This window comes from Pipistrellus hanaki (genome assembly GCF_964339955.1).
Source record: "Pipistrellus hanaki genome assembly, chromosome: 3".
Classification (NCBI taxonomy): Eukaryota; Metazoa; Chordata; class Mammalia; order Chiroptera; family Vespertilionidae; genus Pipistrellus; species Pipistrellus hanaki.
The window spans coordinates 90,852,389-90,875,446 of record NC_140505.1 but is presented as its reverse complement, the minus strand read 5'-3'; the positions used below and the strand labels follow the sequence as shown (position 1 = coordinate 90,875,446).

Sequence of the window (23,058 nt, the reverse complement as noted above, 5' to 3'; positions counted from 1 at the left end):
CCCATTGTGCGCAGAGGACAGTCTGTTGACTCTGATGCTAGACTCCCCTAGTGGGAAGGAGAAAAAAGCTCCAGACTGGGAGGAACGCGATGAGGAGCAGGAGCCGCTCCTGGACACTGGCCAGCCAGGTGCTGGCAAGAAGCTGGGCAACGAGGCCCCCAGGGGAGGGGGGCAGGGGTGCCGCTGGGCCCTCAACCGCTGATCGCGGGCCATGGAGCCAAGGCTGGGGGCTGCTTCCTGGGCGGCGCCAACCCCGACAACAGGCTGAAGCCATGCAGGAGGCCGCGGAGAACAAAGGGGCACTGCAGGCCAGCCTGCTGAGCTTCCAGGACAAGGAGGAAGAAACCGAAGAAGTTTTCAATGTGAAGAAATCAAGTTATAGCAAAAGATAGTAAAATTACTTAAGAAAGAATACAAAGAAGATCTTAAAATATCGAAGACTAAGACAGAACTCAACTCAGCAGCCAACATTGCAACAAAAATGCGATTAAAAAAAAAAAAGGACAGAATGTTGGAGCGGTAGCGGCCAGGCCCAGGGTGGCCAGGCCCAGAGCAGTCAGGCCCAGAGCATCCGGGTCAGGAGCAGCCAGGCCCAGAACAGCAGCAGCCAAGCCCGGAGCATCCAGGCTGGGAGCGGCCAGGCCCAGAGCTGCTGGGATGGGAGCAGCCAGGCCCAGAGCAGCAGCAGCCAGGCCGGGAGCGGCCAAGCTCGGAGCGGCCTGGCCGGAGAAGCTGGGCCCAGAGCAGCTGGGTCAGGGGCAGCCAGGCCAGGAGCAGCAGCAGCCAGGCCGGGAGCGGCCAAGCTCTGAGCGGCCGGGCCCAGAGCAGCCAGGCCCAGAGCAGCTGGGTCGGGAGCAGCCAGGCCCAGAGCAGCAGTAACCAAGCCCAAAGCAGCCAGGTTGGGAGCGTCCAGGCCCGGAGTGGCCGGGCCCAGAACAGCTGGGTTGGGAGCAGCCAGGCCCAAAGCAGCAGCAGCCAGGCCCGGAGCATCCAGGCTCAAAGCAGCCAGGCCCAGAGCAGCCGGGTCGGGAGCAGCCAGTCCCAGAATAGCAGCAACCAAGCCTGGCGCAGCCAGGTCGGGAGCGGCCAGGCCCAGAACGGCCGGGCCCGGTGCAGCCAGGCCCAGAACAGCCGGGTCATGAGCAGCCAGGCCTGGAGCAGCAGCAGCCAGGCCTAGAGTGGCCAGGCCCGAAGCGGCCGGGACCGGAGCAGCCGGGCCGAGAGCAGCCGGGTCGGAAGCAGCCAGGCCCGGAGCAGCAGCTGCCAGACCCAGAGCAGCTGGTTGTGGAGCGGAACAGAGCAACAGAGGCAGGCCCGGAGCAGCTGGGCCCCGGACAGCTCGCTCCTCGCCTGCCCATGCCTCAGGGCTGCCTCTCAGACATGGCTGGAAACTTTTGGGGGAACTGGAGGGTCTGCTGAATCAAGTGATGAAGGCTTAGGTCTGGATGTGTTGAGTTATTATAGCGCTGGGGTGTTGATCTGTGAATGCCTTGTGTGGGGTCTGGATGAGGTTGGTTGATCTATTTGGAAATGTCTTTTGTGTGAAGTGTATCCTTGGGCATGTGGAGGTATTATTGATTTGAGAAAATGCTAAGTAACTGATTTACTATCTGAAAAATGTAAAGTTCTGAAAGTATAAGGTCTCTTGCCAAAAAGAGGTTTTAAAGCTAACACCTTAATTTTAACTATCAACAAAAGAACAAGAAAACCCACTGTATGGGAGAACATATTTGCAAATGTTATCACTGATAAAGGCTTAATCTCCAACATCTACAGGCAGCTTATACAACTTAATAAAAATAAAAAAAGATAAATGATCCAATAAAGAAATGGACAACAGACCTAAGTTGAATATTTTCGAAAGAAAACAGAAGGAAGGCCAAGAGACACATGAAAACATGCTCACAGTCACTAACTATTCAAGAGATGCAAATCAAAATGACAATGCAGTACCATTTCACACTGGCCAGAATGTCTATCATCAAGAAATTAACAAATGACAAATGTTGGCAAGTATGTGGAGAAAAAGGAATACTCATGCACTGCTTGTGAGAATGTAGACTGGTGCAGCCTCTGTGGAGAACAGTCTGGAGTTTCCTCAAAAAACTGAAAATGGAACTCCCATTTGACCCAGTAACCCCACTTCTAGAAATATATCCTAAGAAACTGGAAACACCAATAAGAAAGGATATATGCACCCCTATGTTCATAGCAGCACAATTTACAATAGCCAAGATTTAGAAACAGCCTAGGTGCCCATTAGCAGATGACAGGATCAAAAAACTATGATACATCTATACAAAGGAATACTATGCTGCTACAAAAAAGAAGGAATTCTCACCATTTGCAGCAACCTGGATGAAATTGGAGAACATCATGTTAAGTGAAATAGGCCAGTCAATGAAAGAAAAATACCACACGATCCCACTCATTTATGGATAATAAAGAAAATTAGAAACTGTTGAACAAAAAGATAGACACAGAGACAGTAAAGTATAAACAGAATGTCAAATTACAGCTGGAAGGTTAGGGAGAGGTGGGGGAGAATAAGAGATCAACTGAAAGACTTGTGCTCATGCATATAAACATAAACAATGGACACAAAACTCTGTGAGGGCATGTATGGGAGTGGGGTTGGGGAGGGGGGGCAATGGTAAGATATGTATACATATAATACCTTAATAAGAAATGGGGGAAAAAACAACTAATAAATATTTATTTGGTTTTGAAAATGTAAAAAAATATATAATAAAATAAAAATAAAAATAGCCAAGAATTTAAAACAGCAGTTTTTCCAAAGGAGGGATTAATATTATGCTTCACTCTACTATTTCCCAAACTGTTTTATATACCAAATGTTACCTTGTTTTTCACATTCATTTGTATGTGAATTAATTGAACAGAATAGAAGGTTTAGTAAGTTACCGAAATCCATCAGTAAATTTTGTAAGATAAAGATGTCTCCTTAGATCATTTGTGAAAATGTGCCTTATAAAATAAATGGTATTGGGACATGAGTCAAACAGCAGATAACAGATACAGGATGACTAGCAGGATTTTTCCTGATTTGAGAAATGGGGTGGACATTAGTGAGCATTTCCTCTGGGATCACTTTTCATGAGCATGTCCTGCAGGCTGAATACCAGAATTTTGGAGTGCACTGCTTACCTGAGCTGCCTGGTCCCATCTTACAATCTTTCTGGAGGCAGAGCCAAGGTGCTGGGACTCAGACTGTTGGCAATGAATGAACTATGCTATAAAACAGGAAAATTTGCCTGAGTCATCCCATACTGGGAAGGGTTACAGGTTTGATTCCTAGTCAAGGGCATGTATCATGTTGCAAGTTTTATCCCCCATGAGTATAGGAGGCAACCAATTGATGTGTCTCCCTCACATTGATTTTTCTCTTTTTTCCTGCCCCCGCTCTCCTTTTCACTCTCTAAAACAGGGGTCTTCAAACTTTTTAAAGTGGGGGCTAGATCACGGTCCCCCAGAGAGCTGGAGGGCCGGACTATATGAACTACTAATTCCTACTGTAACACCTCGGCTGCACTCACTGCCCAAAAAACCTGGCGGGCAGGATCAGACTCCTCTGCGGGCCGCATGTGGCCTGCGGGCCGTAGTTTGAAGACCCCTGCTCTAAAAGATCAATGGAGAAAATATCTTCAGGGGAGGATTAATAAAAAAAAAATTTTAAATATTTTTTTCCAAGTTACAAAATGAAAACCCTGAGAAATCTGTTGTGCGTTAAAAAGAATATCATGAAGAAACCAAGATGGTGGCAAAGATAAACAACTAAACTGTCGCCTTGCTCAACAATTTCAAAATTACAACTAAAAGACAAAATGTCTATCACCCAGAACCATGGGGAAGCTGGATGAGTGGAAGTTTTACAACTAGAAGGAAGTTTTACAACTAGAAGAGAAAGGAGCACAAATGCTGAAAAGCTGAGTTATGAAGGCACAGAATTTGGACTGGTGGCGGGCAACTGGGCATGCGGCTTTTTTCCAACCTGAAGAGAGACAAGCTCCTGATCACTCTGAAATTCAGTTTCTGGGGATATGTGAGGGACCCAGACGCCTACAGGGAGAAGCTGGACTGTCAGCCATGAAAGTGAGGGTGACTTTTTTGCAGAGGTATGCCCAGAAATCATTGTTTATTGCACTGGAGCATGGGACTCTGGGACTTGGAAACGCAGAAGGACAGAGAAGACTGGCAGGCACCCATTGCTGTTTGCCACACCCTAGCCTACTGATGCCCGGAGACCCCGCCTCACACATTTTACAACCCACCCAGGCTCCACACAGCGCTTTTGCATATAAATGGCCTGCCCTGTGGCAGCTTAACCAAAAACTGCAGCTCTAGTCAGACTTCTCCAAAACCAACAAATCCCAAGCAAAGAGGAGAAAAATGTAGTTCTTGCTGTAGCTCTTGCTGGGTGGCCTCAGACGTAGCTGACCTGCACCCCATTGGAGATCCAGAAACTAGTGTATCTAGTGGTCTGTGCGAGACAACACCAGATTTCAACTATTCTCCTAAGGGACACATTCAAGAGGCAGACTTAGTGAACACCAAAGCTCTACTGGAACAAGTCCTCCCCCATAAACGTGTCTCCAGCACAGCAATTCTTCCATTATAGACACAGCATGTCCTCAAAGCCAATTGGCCTGGAGGTCAATTCCTCCTAGTGACACCAACAACAGTCAAGACTTAACTATAATAAGGCTGTATACACAGTCTACAAAGGGGTGCACGAAGAGCGTCCACCTCAGGTAACTGAGAGGCTGACCCATTGAACCATATAGGACACCTACCACACAAAGTTACCCCACCAACTCAGGGAAGCAGCAAAAATGAGGAAACAGGAAACATCACAAATTATAGAAATGAAGGAGAACAAAGGAGTGGATATAGAGTTCAAAACCAAGGTTATAAAATTTTTCAAGAATTTCCTAGAAAAAGCTGATAAATTTAATGAGACCCTCAAGGATATGAAAAAGGACTTACTAGAAATTAAACATACACTGACTGAAATAAAAAATATCATACAGAAACCCAACAGCAAACTAGAGGAATGAGAGAATTAAGTCAAAGATTTGGAATACAAAGAAGCAAAGGACACTCCTCTGAAGAAGCAAGAAGAGAAGATAATCCAGAAAGTTGAAGATAGTGTAAGAAGCCTCTGGGACAACTTCAGGTATAACAACATCAGAATTATGGGAGTGCCTGAAGAAGAGAGAGCAAGACACTGAAAACCTATTTGAAGAAATAATGTCAGAAAACTTCCCCCACCTGGTGAAAGAAATAGACTTACAAGTCCAGGAAGCACACAGAACCCTAAACAAAAGGAATCCAAAGAGGACCACACCAAGACACATCATAATTAAAATGCCAAGAGCAAAAGACAAAGACAGAATGTGACAAGCAGGAAGAGAAAAACAGTTAATTACTTACAAAGGAGCACCCATATAATTGTCAGCTGACTTTCTCAACAGAAACTATGCAGGTAAGATAGGAGTGGCAAGAAATATTCAAAGTGATGAATAGCAAGAACCTACAACCAAGATTACTCTACCCAGCAAAACTGTCATTCAGAATTGAAGGGCAGATAAAGAGCTTCACAGATAAAAAAAGCTAAAGAACTTCATCACCACCAAAGCAGTATCATATGAAATGCTGAAAGGTATTCTTTAAAAAGAGGAAAAAGGTAAAGATAAAAATTATGAACAACAAATACACATCTATCAACAAGTGAATATAAAAGTCAAGTGAATTAAAAATCTGAGGAACAGAATAAACTGGTGAATATAATAGAATCAGAGGCACAGAGGCATAGAATGGGAGTGGACTGATAATTCTCAGGGGTAAAGGGATATCTGTGTGGGGGTATAGGAAGAGACTGGACAAAAATCATACACCTATGGATGAGGAGAGCTGATGGGGAGGGGGAAAGTAAGGGCAGAGGGTGGAGTGGGAACCAGGTGGAGGGGAATTATGGGGGGGGAAATAGAAACAATTGTAATAATCTGAACAATAAATATTTATTAAATTTAAATAAATATAAATAAATAAATAAATAAATAAATAAATAAATAAAATCAATAAAAATATGTTTAAAAAATAAGAATATTGCTTGTAAATGTTAGAACCAGCCTCAGATAGATTCCAGGGACCCCATGCTTTAGGGTTTCTCTCTCTCAGAACTGGCATTGCACATGAAGAGATGCAGATTATGTAAGGAGCAATTTTGGTCTAAAAAATTAGGAACAATTTTGATTCTCTCTAGTCTAAGAGACCAGGCTTGGTGAGCAAAGGAAAAACTTGTGTTGCCATCACAACAGTGTAGCTTATTATTTATAAACTAAAGGTACTGGGCTGGGGTCCCTCAGCCCAACGTGCTCCCTCTTGTAGTCCAGGAGCCCTTAGGGGATGTACAACTGAGGGACCTAAGCTGTCAGTTGGACATCCTTAGCGGTGCTACAGAGGTAGAAGAGGCTCCTGCCACCGCTGTTGCTCTCACCAGCAGTGAACCCAGCTACTGGCTGAGTGGCTCTCCCACTGTGGGAGCATACTGACCACCAGGGGGCAGCTCCTGTGTGGAGCATCTGCCCCTTGGTGGTCAGTGTGTATCATAGTGACTAGTCATTCTGCCATTCAGTTGATTTGCATATTAGCTTTTATTATATAGGATTAGAGGGCCAGTGCATGAGGAAGGTTGTCCCTCAGCCCAGCCTGCACCCTTTCCAATCTGGGACATCCCTCTCATAATCTGGGATGGCTGGCACCCAACTGCTAGCCTGCCTGATTGCTCCTAACTGCTTCTGCCTGACAGCCTGATCACCCCCTAACCATTCCCCTGGCAGCCTGATCGATGCCTAACTGCTCCCCTGCCAGCTTGATTACTCCCAACTTCTCTCCCCTGCCAGCCTGGTTGTCCCCACTGCCCTCCCCTGCCTGCTTGATTGCCTACACTGCCCTACCCTGCTGGCCCAATTGCCCCCAACTGCCCTCCCCTGCCATCCCAACTGGCCCCAACTGTCCTCTCTGCAGGCCTGGTCCCCCTGACCTGCCTTCCCCTGCTGGCCATCTTGTGATGACATGGACATGGCCATCTTATGATCATATGGGGTGGCAATCTTTTGTGAGGGTGTGACAGTCAATTTGCATATTATCTCTTTATTATATAGGATTATCCCATGTTTTCCTCTAGAATATTTTTTCTAAAATGAAAATGGCTTTCTGTGTGCAGTTTACTTAAGCAATAAAATATAGAGTTAATTCAAAATTGTACCACAAGAGTTAAAAAAAACTGCTATCTTTTAAATATATTCCCCTTAAGACATCTCTATGTGCACACATTTCCTTTCTTTTGTTTTCTATTTAATCTACTATTTTAGGTTCTTAATATGAATGCAAAAAAAAAATGTAAATTTTCAACTTTTATCCCTAAGATGTGCATTTATGAGTGCACATTTCTTTATTAAATTATTATCTGTGTACATATTTTACCATTGCCCCCCCATACATGCCCACCCTCCCTAGAGTTTTGTGTCATTGGTTGTACTTATATGCATGTATACAAGACTTTCAGTTGATCTCTTATCTCCCCCAGATCTCCCTCCCTTCCCCGCTGTAATTTGACACTCTGGTTGTTGCTTTACTGTCTCTATATCTATCTTTTGGTTCATCAGTTTATAATGTTCTTTATCATCCATAAATGAGTGAGGTCATGTGCTGTTTCTCTTTCATTGACTAGCTTATTTCACTTAGCATGATGTTCTCCAATTCCATCCAGGTGGCTGCAAATGATGAGGATTTCTTCTTTTAATGGCAGCATAGTATTCCATTGTGTAGATATACCATACTTTTTTGATCCATTCATCTGCTGACGGGCACCTAGGCTGTTTCCAAATCCTGGCTATTGTAGATTGTGCTGCTATGAACATAGGGGTGCATATATCCTTTCTGATTGGTTTTTCTAGTTTCTTGGGATATAATCCTAGGAGTGGGATTACTGAGTCAAATGGGAGTTCCATTTTCAGTTTTTTAAAGAAACTCCATACTGTTCTCCACAGTGGTTGCACCAGTTGGCATTCCCACCAACAGTGCATGAGGGTTCCTTCTTCTCCACAACCTCGCCAACACTTGTCATTTGTTGATTTGTTGATGTGGGACATTCTGACAGGTGTGAAATGGTACCGCATTGTTGTTTTGATTTGAATCTCTCAGATAATTTTCATGTGCCTCTTGGCCTTCCTTCTGTCTTCTTTTGAAAATATTCTATTTAGGTTCATTGCCCATTTTTTTAATTGGATCATTCATTTTCTTTTTATTTAGTTGTATAAGCTGTCTGTAGATGTTGGAGGTTAAACCTTTATCAGTGATATCATTTTCAAATATGTTCTCACATACAGTGAGCTTTCTTGTTGTTTTGTTGATGGTTTCTTTTGCCCTGCAAAAGCTTTTTATTTTGATGTAGTCCCACTTGTTTGTTTTCTCTTTAGCTTCCATTGCCCTAGGGGCAGTATCAGTGAAGAAGTTCTTTTGGCATATGTCAGAGATTTTGCTACCTGTGGATGCCTCTAGTATTTTTAAGGTTTCCTGTCTTATGTTTAAGTCCTGTATCCATTCTGAGTTTATTTTTGTGTATGGTGTAAGTTGGTGATCTAGTTTCATTCTTTTGCATGTGTCTGTCTATTTTTCCCAACACCATTTATTGAAGAGACTGTCTTGACTCCATTGTATATTCATGCCTCCTTTGTCAAATATTAATTGAGCATAGTGATTTGGGTTGATATCTGGGTTCTCGATTCTATTCCATTGATCTATATGTCTGTTCTTGTGCCAGTACCAGGCTGTTTTGAGGACAGTGGCTTTGTAATACAGCTTGAAATCTGGTATTGAGATCCCACCTACTTTACTCTTCTTTCTCAGGATTGCTGTGGCTATTCGGGGTCTTTTATTGTTCCAAATGAACTTTTGGAGAGTTCTTTCTAGGTCAGTGAAATATGCAGTTGGATTTTTAATGGGGAGTGCATTGAACCTACAAATTGCTTTGGGAAGTATGGACATCTAATGATGTTGATTCTACCAATCCATGAACATGGTATGTTCTTCCGTCTGTTTACATCTTCCTCTATCTCTTTTTTCAGTGTCATGTAGTTTTCCGCAAATAGGTCTTTTACCTCCTTAGTTAAGTTTATTCCTAAGTATCTTAAATTGTTTGGTGAAATGGTAAATGGGATTACTTTTTTAGTCTCTGTTTCTATAACTTCACTGTTGGTGTATAGAAATGCCATAGATTTCTTGGCGTTAATTTTGTATCCTGCTACATTGCCAAATTCATTTATTAAGTCAATTAGTTTTTTAACGGAGTCTTTTGGTTTTTTTATGTACAATATCATGTCATCTGCAAATAAGGATAACTTTACTTCTTCTTTTCCAATTTGGATGTCTTTTATTTCCTCATCTTTTCTAATTGCAATGGCTAGTACTTCCAGTACTATGTCAAAGAGGAGTGGCGATAGTGGACATCCCTGTCTTGTTCCTGTTCTTAGAGGGAATGGTTTTAGTTTTTGCCCATTGAGTATAATGTTAGCTGTGGGTTTATCATATATAGATTTTATTATGTTGAGGTATGATCCTTGTACTCCCACCTTGTTGAGAGTTTTTATCAGGAAAGCGTGTTGGATTTTATCAAATACTTTTTCTGTATCAATTGATATGATTCTATGATTTTTTTATTTCAATTTGTTTATGTGATGTATCACATATATTGATTTGTGGATATTGTACCATCCTTGCATTCCTGTAATAAATCCTACTTGGTCATGGTGTATGATCTTTGCGATGTTCTGCTGAAGCCAATTTGCTAGTATTTTGGAATCTATGTTCATAAAAGATATTGGCCTGTAATTCTCTTTCATTGAGTTGTCTTTATCTGTTTTGGTATTATGGTGATGTTGGCTTCAGAGGAGGAGTTTGGAAGTATCCCTTCTTCTTGAATTTTTTGGAATAGTCTGAGGATGATAGGTTTTAGTTCTTCTTTGAATGTTTGGTAAAACTCTCCTGTGAAGCAATCTGGCCCTAGGCTTTAGTTTGCTGGAAGCTTTTTGATGACTGTTTCAATTTCTTCCCAAGTCACTGCTCTATTGAGATTTTTAGATTCTTCCTGATTGAGTTTTGGAAGGTTGTATTTTTCTAGGAATATGTCCATTTCCTCCAGGTTGTTCAGTTTGTTGGAATAGAGTTGTTCATAGTATTTTGTAACAATCCTTTGTATTTCAGCAGGGTCTGTTGTTATTTCACCTCTTTCATTTCTGATTTTTTTTATTTTGGTCCTCTCTCTTTGTTTTTTGGTTAGCCTGGCTAGAGGTTCATTAATCTTGTTTATCCTTTCAAAGAACCAGTTCTTGATTTTGTTGATCTTTTGTATTGTTTTTTTGGTCTCTATGTCTTTTATCTCTGTTCTGATTTTTGTTATTTCCTTCCTTCTGCTTACACTGGGCTTTTCTTGTTGCTCTTTTTCTAACTCTTTGAGTTGTAGAGTTAGATATTTGTTACCATTTTTTTGTTTTGTTTTGTTTTTTGCAATAGGCTTGTAGGGATATGAACTTCCCTCTTAAAACTGCTTTTGCAGTGTCCCATAGATTTTGGATAGTTGTGTTTTCATTGTCATTTGTTGCCAGGATGTTTTTAATTTCTTCCTTGATTTCTCTGGTAACCCAGTCCTTGTTTAATAGTATGCTGTTTAGTCTCCATGTGTTTGATTTCTTTGGATTATTTTTATTATAGTTCATTTCCAGTTTTATGCCACTATGATCTGAGAAGATGCTTGATATGATTTCTATCCTCTTTAATTTGAAGAGACTTTGCCTATTTCCCAACATTTGGTCTATCTTTGAAAATGACTCATGTGCACTTGAGAAGAATGTATATTCTGTGGCTTTGGGGTGGAATGTTCTGAAGATGTAGATTAATTCCATATGGTCTAGTGAATCATTTAGGACTGATATTTCTTTGCTGATTTTTTGTTTAGATGATTTGTCCAAAGGTGACAGTGGGGTATTAAAATCTCCTACTATGATTGTATTGCTATTAATCTCTCCCTTAATGTCCTCCAGTAGTTGTTTTTTTTTTTAATGCATTTGGGTGCTCCCATATTGAGTGCATATATTTTTACCGGGGTTATTTCTTCTTGTTGGATTGCTCCCTTTCGCATTATGAAGTGCCCTTCATTGTCTCTTATTATGTCCTTCACTTTGAGATCTATTTTGTCAGATATAAGTATTGCTACCCCAGCTTTTTTTTCATTTCCATTTGCCTGTAAAACCTTTTCCCATCCCTTCACCCTCAGTCTGAGTGCATCTTTTTTTCTGAAGTGGGTTTCTTGTAGACAAAAGATATATGTTATGGGTCTTGTTTTCTTATCCAATGCATTACCCTATGTCTTTTGATTGGAACATTTAATCCATTTACATTTACAGTTATTATTGATAGGTACTTATTTGACGCCATTTTTATTCTATACCCATGTGTTCCTTCTTAACTTTCTATTTCTTTAATTTTACAGTAGCCACTTTAGCATTTCTTGCATTGCTGGTTTGGTGGAGATAAATTCCCTTAGTCTGTTTTTGTTGGTGAAGCTCCTGATTTCATCTTCATTTTTGATTGATAGCCTTGCTGGGTACAGTATTCTTGGATGCAGACCCTTCTTTTGCATGGCTTTGTATATTTCATCCCATTCCCTTCTGGCCTGATAAGTTTCTGTGGAGAAATCAGTTGCTACTCTGATGGGGGTTCCTTTATATATAACTTTCTGTCTCTCTCTGGCTGCTTTTAAAATTCTTTTTTTGTCGTTGGTGTTTGCCAGCTTAATTATAATGTATCTAAGGGTCGGTTTTCTGGGGTTCATTTTGCTTGGGACTCTGTGAGCATCTTGGATTTGTGTGGGTTTTTTCTTCTCTATCTCAGGAAAGTTTTCTGTCATTATTTCTTGAATCACGTTTTCCATGTCTTTGTCAGTTCCCTTTCCTTCTGGAACCCCTATTATTCTAATATTATTTTGTTTTGTATTGTCCCAAAGTTCCCTTAGACTTTCCTCCTGCTTTTTAATTTTTTTTCCCAGAAGCTGTTCTAATTGGGTATTTTTTTCCATCATGTCTTCTAGCTCGCTGATGCAATCCTCTGCTTCTTCTAGTCTACTCTTGATGCTTTCTACTGAGTTCTTTACAGTAGCAATGTCATTTTTCATTTCTTCTTGGTTCTTCTTCATTTCCTCTTGGTTCTTACTCATATTGTCAAATTTGTCTTCCATTCTTTTTACCCATCTTATGATCATTGCTCTGAATTCTTGCTCTGGTAGGTTGCTTGCCTCTATCTCGTTTACTTCCATTTCTGGTGAAGCCTGCTTTTCTTTCATATGCGGGCTGTTTTTTTGTCTCCCCATGATCTCTCTTTTTAGGGTGTCTGGTTGTGTAGTTCTCTCTCTCCTGCTTTGATTTAAAGGCACAAAATACAACACAACCAGGTACAACACACAAGGCACTGAATAAAAATGTGTTTGTGATATTAATAACCTCCACTAAAGGTGACTAGAACCCAACTAACAACAACATACACTCAAACAAAAAGAATAGGCAAATTAAGCAAAAATAAAAAACAAAAATTTAAAAATTAAAAAAAAATTTTTAATTTAAATAAAATTTGCAGTAATGAAGGTCATTTGCTTCCTCTATTGCTGTAATCCAGACCTGATTTTTAAGCAGTTCTTGCTTTGATTTTATTACACTGGAGTCAATTTGTGAATTAGCCTCTGGGTGGCAATGTTTCTAGGTTGACTTCCCAGGCTCTAAAGCCACTCCAGCTTCCCCCCCCCTTTGAGGAGGGGAGGGGTCAAGTCTGAGCCAACTGTAATCTCCTGTAATTCTCCGATATCCCTCCGAGTGAGATCCAAATGTGTTGCTCCTCACATATCTCCCCTATTAGGAACTTCGTCCACTTTCACAGGTGACACCCGCCCAACTGCCGGGGCCTCTACTTGTAATCACCGCCCCTGTCCTCCAGCTTCCGCACGCCCTGTGTGCGCAGGCCTTTGTCTTCTCTGCGAGTACTCACTCACCCTCTCGCCGCGAAGTCTGACCTTTTTGCCTTGTGGTGGGGCACTTCTGTAAGTCCACGTGTTTGCCCCTCCTGGAGTCAGTGCTCTGGGGGTCACAGCTGCTTGGTGGTCGCTGCAGCTGTGGATATTCAGGCCTCTGACACGATCCAATCTTCCTCTCAAGATGGCGAGTTTTCCCTGTCCAATCCAGTAGGTAGCTCCAGGAAGGGACCTCACCCCGCATGGGTGCTTCCCTGTGAGGGGCACCCTTGTCAGCGGTCTCCAGCAGTTTCTTCTGGTGTTCAGCTATCTCTTGGCTTGCTAATAAACACTCACAGCACAAGACTCCAGCTGCTCTCTCTTTCTGCTTATGGACAAGGCTCAGAATCTGCCTATTCTTCCACCATTTTTCATTCTTCCTGAGTGCACATTTTTTTATAAGTTTTGGTATGTGGTATTTTCAACTTATTTTATAACTTGAATTGTGATGTAGTTGGGAGGTTAGAAGTGTATTTCACAAGTTTTAAATATAAAGAGTTCTAGGTACTTCTGTTTCTGATTTCTGATTAACTGCAATGACAGAAAGAAACATCTTACCTAATAACAGACAAACATGTAAATTGACCATACCTCCACTATGCCCACAGCCAATCAGAGTGAGTATGCAAATTATCAGGCCAAAGATGGCAGCTGCCCAGCTGCCCCAGGCTCTGAGTGGCTAGGTGGGACAGGACACCTGCTACTAAAGGGAGGGTATGGGGAGCGAAGGGTTCTACAGGAGCAGAGTGCCGCAGCAAAGACAGGATGCAGACTCCAGAGTCTGCAGAGAAGACAAATACAGCATATACTAGCTAGAATCTGCAGCAAACACAAAGATGGCAGACTCCAGCTAGAGTCTGAAACAAAGTTGAAGAAGGCAGATTCTGCACTGAACAAAGGCCTGGATCCTGGGTGCTGGAAGAAAACTGGTGTTGGAAGCCAAAGGAAGGAAGGCCTATTGCATTAGTCTCTTCATGCAACGGGCCTCTAGTATCCTACCTTATAAAAGAGCAATATTCAAATTAACCATCACTCTGATCAAGTCATGCCCACTAGCCATGCCCACCGGCCAATCAGAATGAGTATGCAAATTAACCCCAACCAAGATGGCTACAGCCACAGAGAGTAGTTGAGAAGCTTGGCTTCCTTGGCAATGGAAGCCAAACTTTCCACACATCCTGGCCGGGGTAGGCCTCCATTCAAGGATACAAAATTTCAATTATAGAAGATAAATCCCAAGAAAAATGGTGACAGCCCCAGATCTGGAGAGAACAGGCTAGGATTCCCCCTGGCAACGGAGGAAGCAAAGCTTTCCTCCTGTCCTGGATGGCCTAGGCTCAAAGCTACAAAGTTTCAATTATAGAAAATACATAAAACCAACAGAAATGGTGACAGCCAGAATGATCAGGGGGCTTGGTTCCGCTCCAGGCTACAAAGTTTCAATTGTAGAAGGTAAATAAATTCCAGATACCAGGGCCTCTGCTTGGGTCTCCAGATGGCGTGGCTGACCTGAAAATCACTACAGGTCCCTTGCCAAGGTCACCCCACACCCCAATGGAACCCCCACCCTGATCCAGGACACCCTTCAGGGCAAACCAGCTGGCCCCACCCATGCACCAGGCCTCTATCCTATCTAATAAAAGAGTAATATGCAGATTGACCATCACTCCAACACACAAGATGGCTGCCCCCATGTGGTCAAAGATCCTGCCCCCATGTGGACACAAGATGGCCACCACAAGATGGCCAGCAGAGGAGGGCAATTGGGAGGGACTTGGTCTGCAAGGGAGGACAGTTGGAGGTGATCAACCCTTTAGGGGAGGGCAGTTAATGGGTGGCCAGGCCAGCAGAGGAGGGAAGTTGGGGGCAAACAGACTGGCAGGGGAGCAGTTAGATATCAATCAGGATGGCATGGGATTGGTTAGGAGGTGATCAGGCTGGCAGGCAGAAGCAGTTAGGGGCAATCAGGAAGGCAGGCAGGTGAGCAGTTGGGAGCCAGCAGTCCTGGATTGTGAGAGGGATGTCTGACTGCCCATTAGGCAGTTTAACATCCCTCGAGGGGTCCCAAATTGGAGAGGGTACAGGGTGGGTTGAGGAACACCACAGGGGCCCATGCACGAATTTTGTGCCCCAGGCATCTAGTTTTATATAATTTCAATTCTTTGAAGTTCGTTGAAATCTGCTTCATAGTCTAGCAGATTCACTTGAAAAATAATTGAAGTGCTGCTCTGCTGCCATCTTGTGTGCATCTTAGGAGTAGCACCTCAGTGCAGGTCAGCAGGACAAAGGGGGGAGAGTGGGCGCTATAGTGGGAGCATCTCTAAGTGCTGAATGATATACTATTTAGGAATGTATTTCAGAACTTTTAAAACTAAGAACTTTCCTGTCATCAACCAATCAACAAATGACAAGTGCTGGCAAGGATGTGGAGAAAAAGGAACCCTTGTGCACTGCTGGTTGGAATGCAGCCACTGTGAAAAACAGTATGGAATTTCCTCAAAAACCTAAATATGGAACTTTCATTTGAACCAGTAATCCCACTTCTATATCCCAGAAACTCAGAAACACCAATCAGAAAAAGTATATGCACTCCTATGTTCACAACAGCACAATAGCTAAGATTTGGAAACAGCTTAAGAGCCCATCAGCAGATGAGTGGATTAAAAAACTATGATACACTTATGAAATGGAATACTATGTAGCTGTAAAAAAAAAAAAGAAAGAACTCTTACCATTCATAATAGCATGGTTAGACCTGGAGAGCATTACACTGAGAGAAATAAGCCAGTCAGAGAAAGATAAATATCACATGATCTCACTTATTTGTGGAATATAATGAACAAAATAAACTGATGAACAAAAACAAATCCAGAGACTTAGAAGCATCAAACAGACTGTCCAATCTCAGAGGGAAAGCAGGGGAGGATGGGAGAGGGGGGAAAGTGAGAGATCAATCAAAGAACTTGTATGTCTGTGCAACTTGGGAATAATACCTTAGTGCCTTTCAGCAGGAAAGGTTGTTGGGTACAGTGGGTTATCTGATTTTTTAATGCAGTTTGCTGCTCAGGTTGTTGAAGTGTTTTACATCTTTATTGAAGTCTTTTTGTGAGGCTATTGGTTCTGAAAGAGGGGTGCTCTGTCTCTGAATGAGAGAGGTATGTTAAATTTATTACAATTGTAAATGTATCTAGTTTCTTTTGTAGCTCTCTTCTATGTACTTTGATTTCATGTTATGAAGTGCTTGTGAATTTGGATATTCCTGGTAAAATTAAATTATTGATATTAAGTGCTCTTTATTTATAGTAATGCTTTTTGCCTCCAGGTCTCTTGTGTTATCATATACATTATTGGCTTATGTTTGCTTAATATATTTTTTCCATTCTTTCACTTTTGATATCTTTGTACCTTTAGGTTTTCAGTATCTTTCAGTTTTTATATTAGTTATGAGTAAAATGAGTTAATTTTGCTTCAATATTTTCCCCATTCAGTTGTCCCAGCACTCTTTATAATATAATGCATATTTTCCCACTGACCTGATGAGTTATTTTTATTTTACCAAGTTTCCATATGTATTTGAGTCTATTATTGGACTTTGTTTTCTGTTCCATCAGTTTATCTATTCACAGGACATTACCAAAGTTTATAGATTTATAACACAATACATTATTTTATCTGGTTGGGGTAGCTTTTATTCATTCCTTTTTTCAGAATTTTATTTAAAAATATTTTATTAATTTCAGAGGAAAGGAGAGGGAAACAGAGAAACATCAATGATGAGAGAGAATCATTGATCAGCTGTCTCCTGCACACTCCCCTCTAGGGAGATCAAGTCTCCAATCAAGACATGTGCCCTGACCAGGAATCAAACTGTAACCTCCTGATTCATGGGTCAATCACTGAGCCATGTTGACCAGGCCAGAATTTTCTTTTACATTTTTTATTTTAACATGTGAACTTAAATGAGTTTGTTTTGGTTTTTAAAATCAAATCGTAATAAATTTATAATCAACATTGGGAGTTTGACATCATAATGTGGGTTATTTTACCCAAGAATACAATGTTATTGTCCAATTGTACAAGTGTCTGTTATTGGGTATCATTTTAAATTTTTATTTTTACAGATTGTGCACATTTTTGTTAAGATCATTCCTTGGCATCTTATGTGTTTTGTTGCCATTGTACATTTTCTTTGATTATATATGTCATGTACTGTTTTAAAGGATATGTATTTATATGCATGTTATCTCTCCCTTTCTCTCTGAAATAAATAAAAAGATATTAAATGAGTAAGATTATTGATTGTTAGTAAAAAAGTCAATATGAACTTTTGTTTCTTCACCATATAAGCAAGTATTCAGACATTTTGGAATTACATGTCTATCACCATTTCTTGAACTAAGATTTAAAAAAATATGGTAATACTGATTTTCAGAGAGAGAGGAAGGGAAAGGGAGAGAGAGACTGAAACATCAATGAGATAGAAATATCACTTCAATCGGCAGACTCCTGCATGCCCCCTTCTGGGGATTGAACCACAACCCTAGCATGTGCCCTGACCAGGAATCAAACCAGCAACCTTTTGGTGCCTGAGAGAATATTCAATCCACTTAGCCACACCAGCTGAACTAAGATTTAACAATTAAACTAAAGTAACTTATTCTCAACTGAACGATTATGTCAATGAATGTGGAACAATCTACTAATTTATCTTGTGGATGTAAAACTTTTATTTAAAATTTCAAAGATGGAAGTGCAATACTGGACTTGTAAAGATACAGGCTGCTTGGTTTGGCTCAATGGATAGAGCGTCGGCTTGGGGACTGAAGGGACCCGGGTTCGATTCCGGTTGGGGGCATGTGCCTTGGTTGCGGGCATGTCCCCAGTAGGGGGTGTGCAAGAGGCAGCTGGTCGATAACTCTCTCTCATCGATGTTTCTAGCTTTCTATCGCTCTCCCTTCCTCTCTGTACAAAAAAAAAAAAAAAAAAAAAAAAAAAAAAAAGATACAGGCTGCTTGAGGAAGAGGGCAGGCAGATTGCCCTGGATAGCACCAGAATTGGTCATGCTGAGTAGAGGTAGGAAAGAGTCAGCCAGCCAGTTAATTTGACTGCAGCTGGCCATTGAGTAAGATGTGCTTTCAACTCCTCTCCGAGAGCTGGCCTATTCTTTTTGTTTGTTTGTTTGTTTGTTTGTTTGTTTTTGTTTTTTATTTTTATTTTTTTTAATAAATTTTTATTGTTCATATTATTACAAATGTTCCTTTTTTTTACCTCCCACCATTGCTCTCCTCCACCAGGTTCCCACCCCACCTTCTGCCCTTTCCCCACTCCTCATTGTCCTCATCCATAGGTGCACAGTTTATGTTCAGTCTCTTCCCACATCCCCCTCTCCCCTTTTCCCCAAGAATCGTCAGTTCACTCCCCTTCCATACCTCTGATTCTATTCAACAGTTAATCAGATTTTTTTTTAATTTCCTTGGTTTTTAGATTCACTTGTTGATAGTTACGTATTTGTTGTTCATAATTTTTATCTTTATTTACTTTATCTTCTGAAAGAACCCCCTTCAGCAATTCATATAATTCTGGTTTGGTGGTGGTGAACTCCTTTAGCTTTTTTTTATTAGTGAAGCTCTTTATCTGACCTTAGATTCTAAGTGATAGCTTTGCTGGATAGATTATCTTTGGCTGTAGGTTCTTACTATTCATCACCTTGAATATTTCTTGCCATTCCTGTCTGGCCTGCATGGTTTCTGTTGAGAAATCAGCTGACAATCGTATAGGTGCTCCTTTATAGGTAACTACCTGCTTTGCTCTTGCTTCTTTTAATATTCTCTCTTTGTCTTTTGCTCTTGGAATTTTAATTAAGATTTGTCTTGGTGTGGTCCTCTTTGGATTCCTTTTGTTTGGAGTTCTGTGTGCTTCCTGGACTTGTAAGTCTAATTCTTTCACCAGGTGGGGGAAGTTTTCTGTCACTATTTCTTCCAGTATGTTTTCGATATCTTGCTCTCCCTCATCTTCTGGGACTCCCCATAATTCTGATGTTGGTTCGCTTGAAGTTGTCCCAGAGGTTTCTTACATTATCTTCAATTTTCTGGATTCTCTTGCCTTCTAGCTTCTGCGGAGGAGTGTCTTCTGGCTCTTTATGTTCCAAATCTTTGACTTGATTCTTGTGATCTTCCATTCTGTTTTTAGGACTCTGTATAATATTTTTTATTTCAGTCAATGTATTCTTTATTTCTTTTTGATCCCTTATCATTTCTTGTTGATTCCTTATTAATTCTAGTTGATCCCTTTTCATATCCTCATAGGTCTTATCGATCTTTTCTAGGATATTCTTGAAAAACCTTATAAGCGTAGATTTGAACTCTATATCCAGTCGCTTTTTGTCCTCCATTTCTTTCGTTTGTGATCTATTTCATCTTGGCATTTTTGCAGCTTTCCTGAGTTGGTAGCCTTAAAAGTCTCTGTGTTCTGCTTGGATGGGGCGGGGTTTCAGGGTGGAGCCTACAGCCTTGGCTTCCGTCAGCCCCGCCCTATGCAGCTCCTGAGTCTCAGTTATCCCTAGGGTCCTTCAGTACTCGCTGCCAGCACCTCTGAGAGAAAGGTGCCCTCGATTTTCGCCTGCTGCCAAACAGTCTATGCTCTCCCCCAATGAGCCCGGTATTGGGGTTCAGTTCAGTTGGTAGTGGGATTGGAGGTGGCGTTCAGAGCAGTCTGGAGTCCCTGTCTCCTACCCGCCAGGGCACTCCCGTGGCACAGCCAACCGTCCCTTCTCTGCGCGCAATGTGTGCGCCGCCAGGACCTCCTTTCGCCGCTCCCCCGGGGTTCCATCTTTCAGCCCAGCTCCCTCTGTGTGAGCCTGGGTCCCCGGGGTCTGGCCTAGAACTGGGGTTCAGAGCAGTCGGAAGTGGGGCCCAGCACAGTCGGAGCATTTATCTTTTTCCCGCTAGGGAACGCCCGCCAGGCACTCAGCCACCCCGCCCTTCCTCTCAGGCTCAGTCCTCTCTGCGTGCTGCGTGTCTCCATACCTTAGGCTTTTATAGCTCCCCCGCGCTTCCTTCTGGTTTTCTCCTTGCTTCTCGTTGTAGAATTTCCAGTCAGTCGACTTTCCTGTAGTTCTGGGTAATGTCCATTTTATATTTTAGTTGTATTTTGTTGAAATTGTTGTGTGAGGCAGCGGCTAGATGTTTACCTGTCAGCCATCTTGGAACGACCGAGCTGGCTTATTCTATCCAATTCAGTCAACATGGATTTCAGGGAAATTCTCATGATAGCTTCTAAAAGACAAAGAAACAACAACATACCAAAAAGGTATAGTTGGCCAGTGGGGCCTCCCCAAAAGTTAAGGATGTCTAATCAGCAGCATACAAGCTTTTCCCAGAAGAAAAGTGGAAGAGCTCAGACAAAATGCCTTAGAGAAAAAAAGGAGAAAAGAAGAACTAGTGAATTGAGCTAAAACATGACAAGAAAGCAAGAGCTATAGACAAGAGAACAAAGGACAATTTCCATGGTTAAATGGGATTCCTGTTGAGGAAAAGTCAAAGAAAAGACAGGCAATGGAAAGCCACTAATCAGGGAACAGACCAAGAGTATGAGATGGAAGAATTCTTAGAATACAATCAAGCAGCATCAGAGCAAGAACCTCCTCCCAAAGTTGACAATAAACCAAAGGTCCCTCTTAAAAATGCCCACCATCATGAACTTCACTGACCTACTCAGGTTGGCTGAGAAAAATCAGTATGATATGGGAGTCCATGTCTCGAATGGTTCTGTGTTTGGGATCTGGAGAAGGACCACAGGAAAATGATGCAACAAGACAAATAATAATTTGGAAATAATGGGGGCCAGGAAGAGAATCCAAAGCAAGGACAAGGACTTCACTGCTGCCCAGGCCCTGCCAGCCTTGTATTCAATTTTAGATACACATATTACCCTTAGTCAGACAGCCAATTCTGGTAACAGACAGACTATCTTAAGGGTGAGTAAATATTAGTAATGATTTACTTTGACACTATTTGGTCAGGAAATTACTTGAGCCACCATCGTCTCGATTAAGCAATTGGTACATAGCTTTGGCCCTTGCCAGAGCCAAGGTTCATGAGCCTTCTGTGTTCCTTATTTACTCTTTTCTGATAGGAAAGACAATGAGTAGCTTCCAACAGTATGAACCGTGGAAATCAAGGTAGTGGGGCGGGGGGGGGGGGGGAAGGGAGGGGAGGAAGAGAAAGTGGCTTATGATTGCACAAGAACTTAGGGAGTGAAAACTTCTTGAATAAAGACATACGAAAAAGAAGCCAGAGGCAGATGCAGGACTACCTCTGACCAAAATGGTGCTCTCTCACACAGAAAGTATGAACACAAAACCTAGCAGAGTTTCCAGGGATAAGCATCCTTCTCCCAAAGGTACTCTTCTTCCTCATGCTGAGAAGACCCAGCACAACTAATAAGAAACATTTAGGTTTGTTTTCATCCAAATCCATGCCAGGAGAGAGGACCAAAGTAAGATCTAGAAACTTCTTCCAAGCCTCACTTCGGGAGGACCATGACAGGCCTGTTTTAATGGGGCTTAAAAGACCCACTTGAGCACCTATTCATCAAGTGTTCCAAAGTCTTCTGCTAAAGGGACTCAGAAATATGTTACTGAGCACAAAGCCAAAAAATCTCCTCCCTATCCTAGCCATTCCAGACCTGGATCTGTGGTCTCCCTACATAAGGCTAAGAGTCCAGGTGTCAGGCAGTCAGGCAGCAGGTTCAGCTCAGCTCCTGGGCAGCCCATCACAGAGAATGTTTGGTCTATTGTTAGTTCTGGCTCCATGCCCAGACACCAGAATGGCAGTTTATTCAGGACCTGAGAGACCTATCAGTGGGACCAAGAGGCCAGCTAGTGAGCCAGTGACTTAAATCCTCCTGGAAGGACAGTCAGCAGTAGAAGTGGCTCTGAATGATCCATCAGTGGCCCAGGTTGTTCCAAGAAGTCAGTGGTCAGTTCTGGTGACTCTAGGTGGCCTGTGCACAATCCACATGACCGATGACCAATGAGTGGCTCAGTGGCCCTGGATAATCAGTAAGTGGCTCAGTTTCAGCTGGACAGACTGTCAGCAGTTCAGGCCCTGGAAGACCAGTGAAAAGCTTGGGAATTGGGTGAATAGTTAGTAGCTTAGATCTCCCATAAGCCCAAATGCCCTTTTGTCTCAGAAACAATATCTTCTAAGAATATCATTACCCAGCCCACCATGGACAGATAAATGGAATGAAATCTTCTTTAGCTGGCTACAGATATGTCCAACATTCTCAAAGGTTTTCCTTCCCTGGTGGTTACAAAAGACAGTGAGAATGTGAAGAGAAGGAAGATAAGAACTCCGACTCCAAAATGGAATGTTTTATCAAAGATGAAGGAGAATCTCAGAAAGAAATATCTAAGCATATTATTTGGTTATGACTGAAAAAAAATACAAAGATGACAGTGATTATGCCTTATGTTACATGGAGAGTAGTTGGAAAGAACAACAGAAGGAAGAACCAAAGAGTTCAAGACCAGGTACGCAAGAGGAATTAAAGGAAATGAGGTGGGAAGAAGAAGCAATGAAATGGTTTCAAGAAGCTGAATAGACATTAACTGCTGTTTTATTTATTTTTGTGAACCACTGGAGGCACTCTACTGCAAAGAAGTCCTATCTTTAGACTGAAAAACCCATTATCATTTTAGAGTTACTATTGGCCCAGTGCACAAAATTCGTGCACATGGAGGGGTTGTTCTTCAGCCTGGCCTGCACTCTCTCCAATCTGGGACTCCTTAGGGGGTGTGCAGGATTGGGCCTATATCAGCAGTTGGACATCACTCTCACTGCTGGCTCCAAACCACTTGCCTGCTTGCCTTCCTGCCTGCCTGATTGCCCCCTAACCACTCCCCTACCAGCCTGATT

The 23,058-nt window shown here is 42.1% G+C and overlaps 1 pseudogene across 1 annotated transcript; it reads left to right on the top strand.

The window, feature by feature from the left end:
- The first annotated feature begins 20,381 nt into the window (after positions 1-20,381).
- On the top strand, positions 20,382-22,744 carry LOC311619669 (protein SPT2 homolog; annotated as a pseudogene). The gene is made up of 3 exons: positions 20,382-20,901; positions 21,482-22,027; positions 22,176-22,744. The product of its transcript is annotated as a protein SPT2 homolog (transcript).
- The last annotated feature ends 314 nt before the right edge of the window (positions 22,745-23,058 follow it).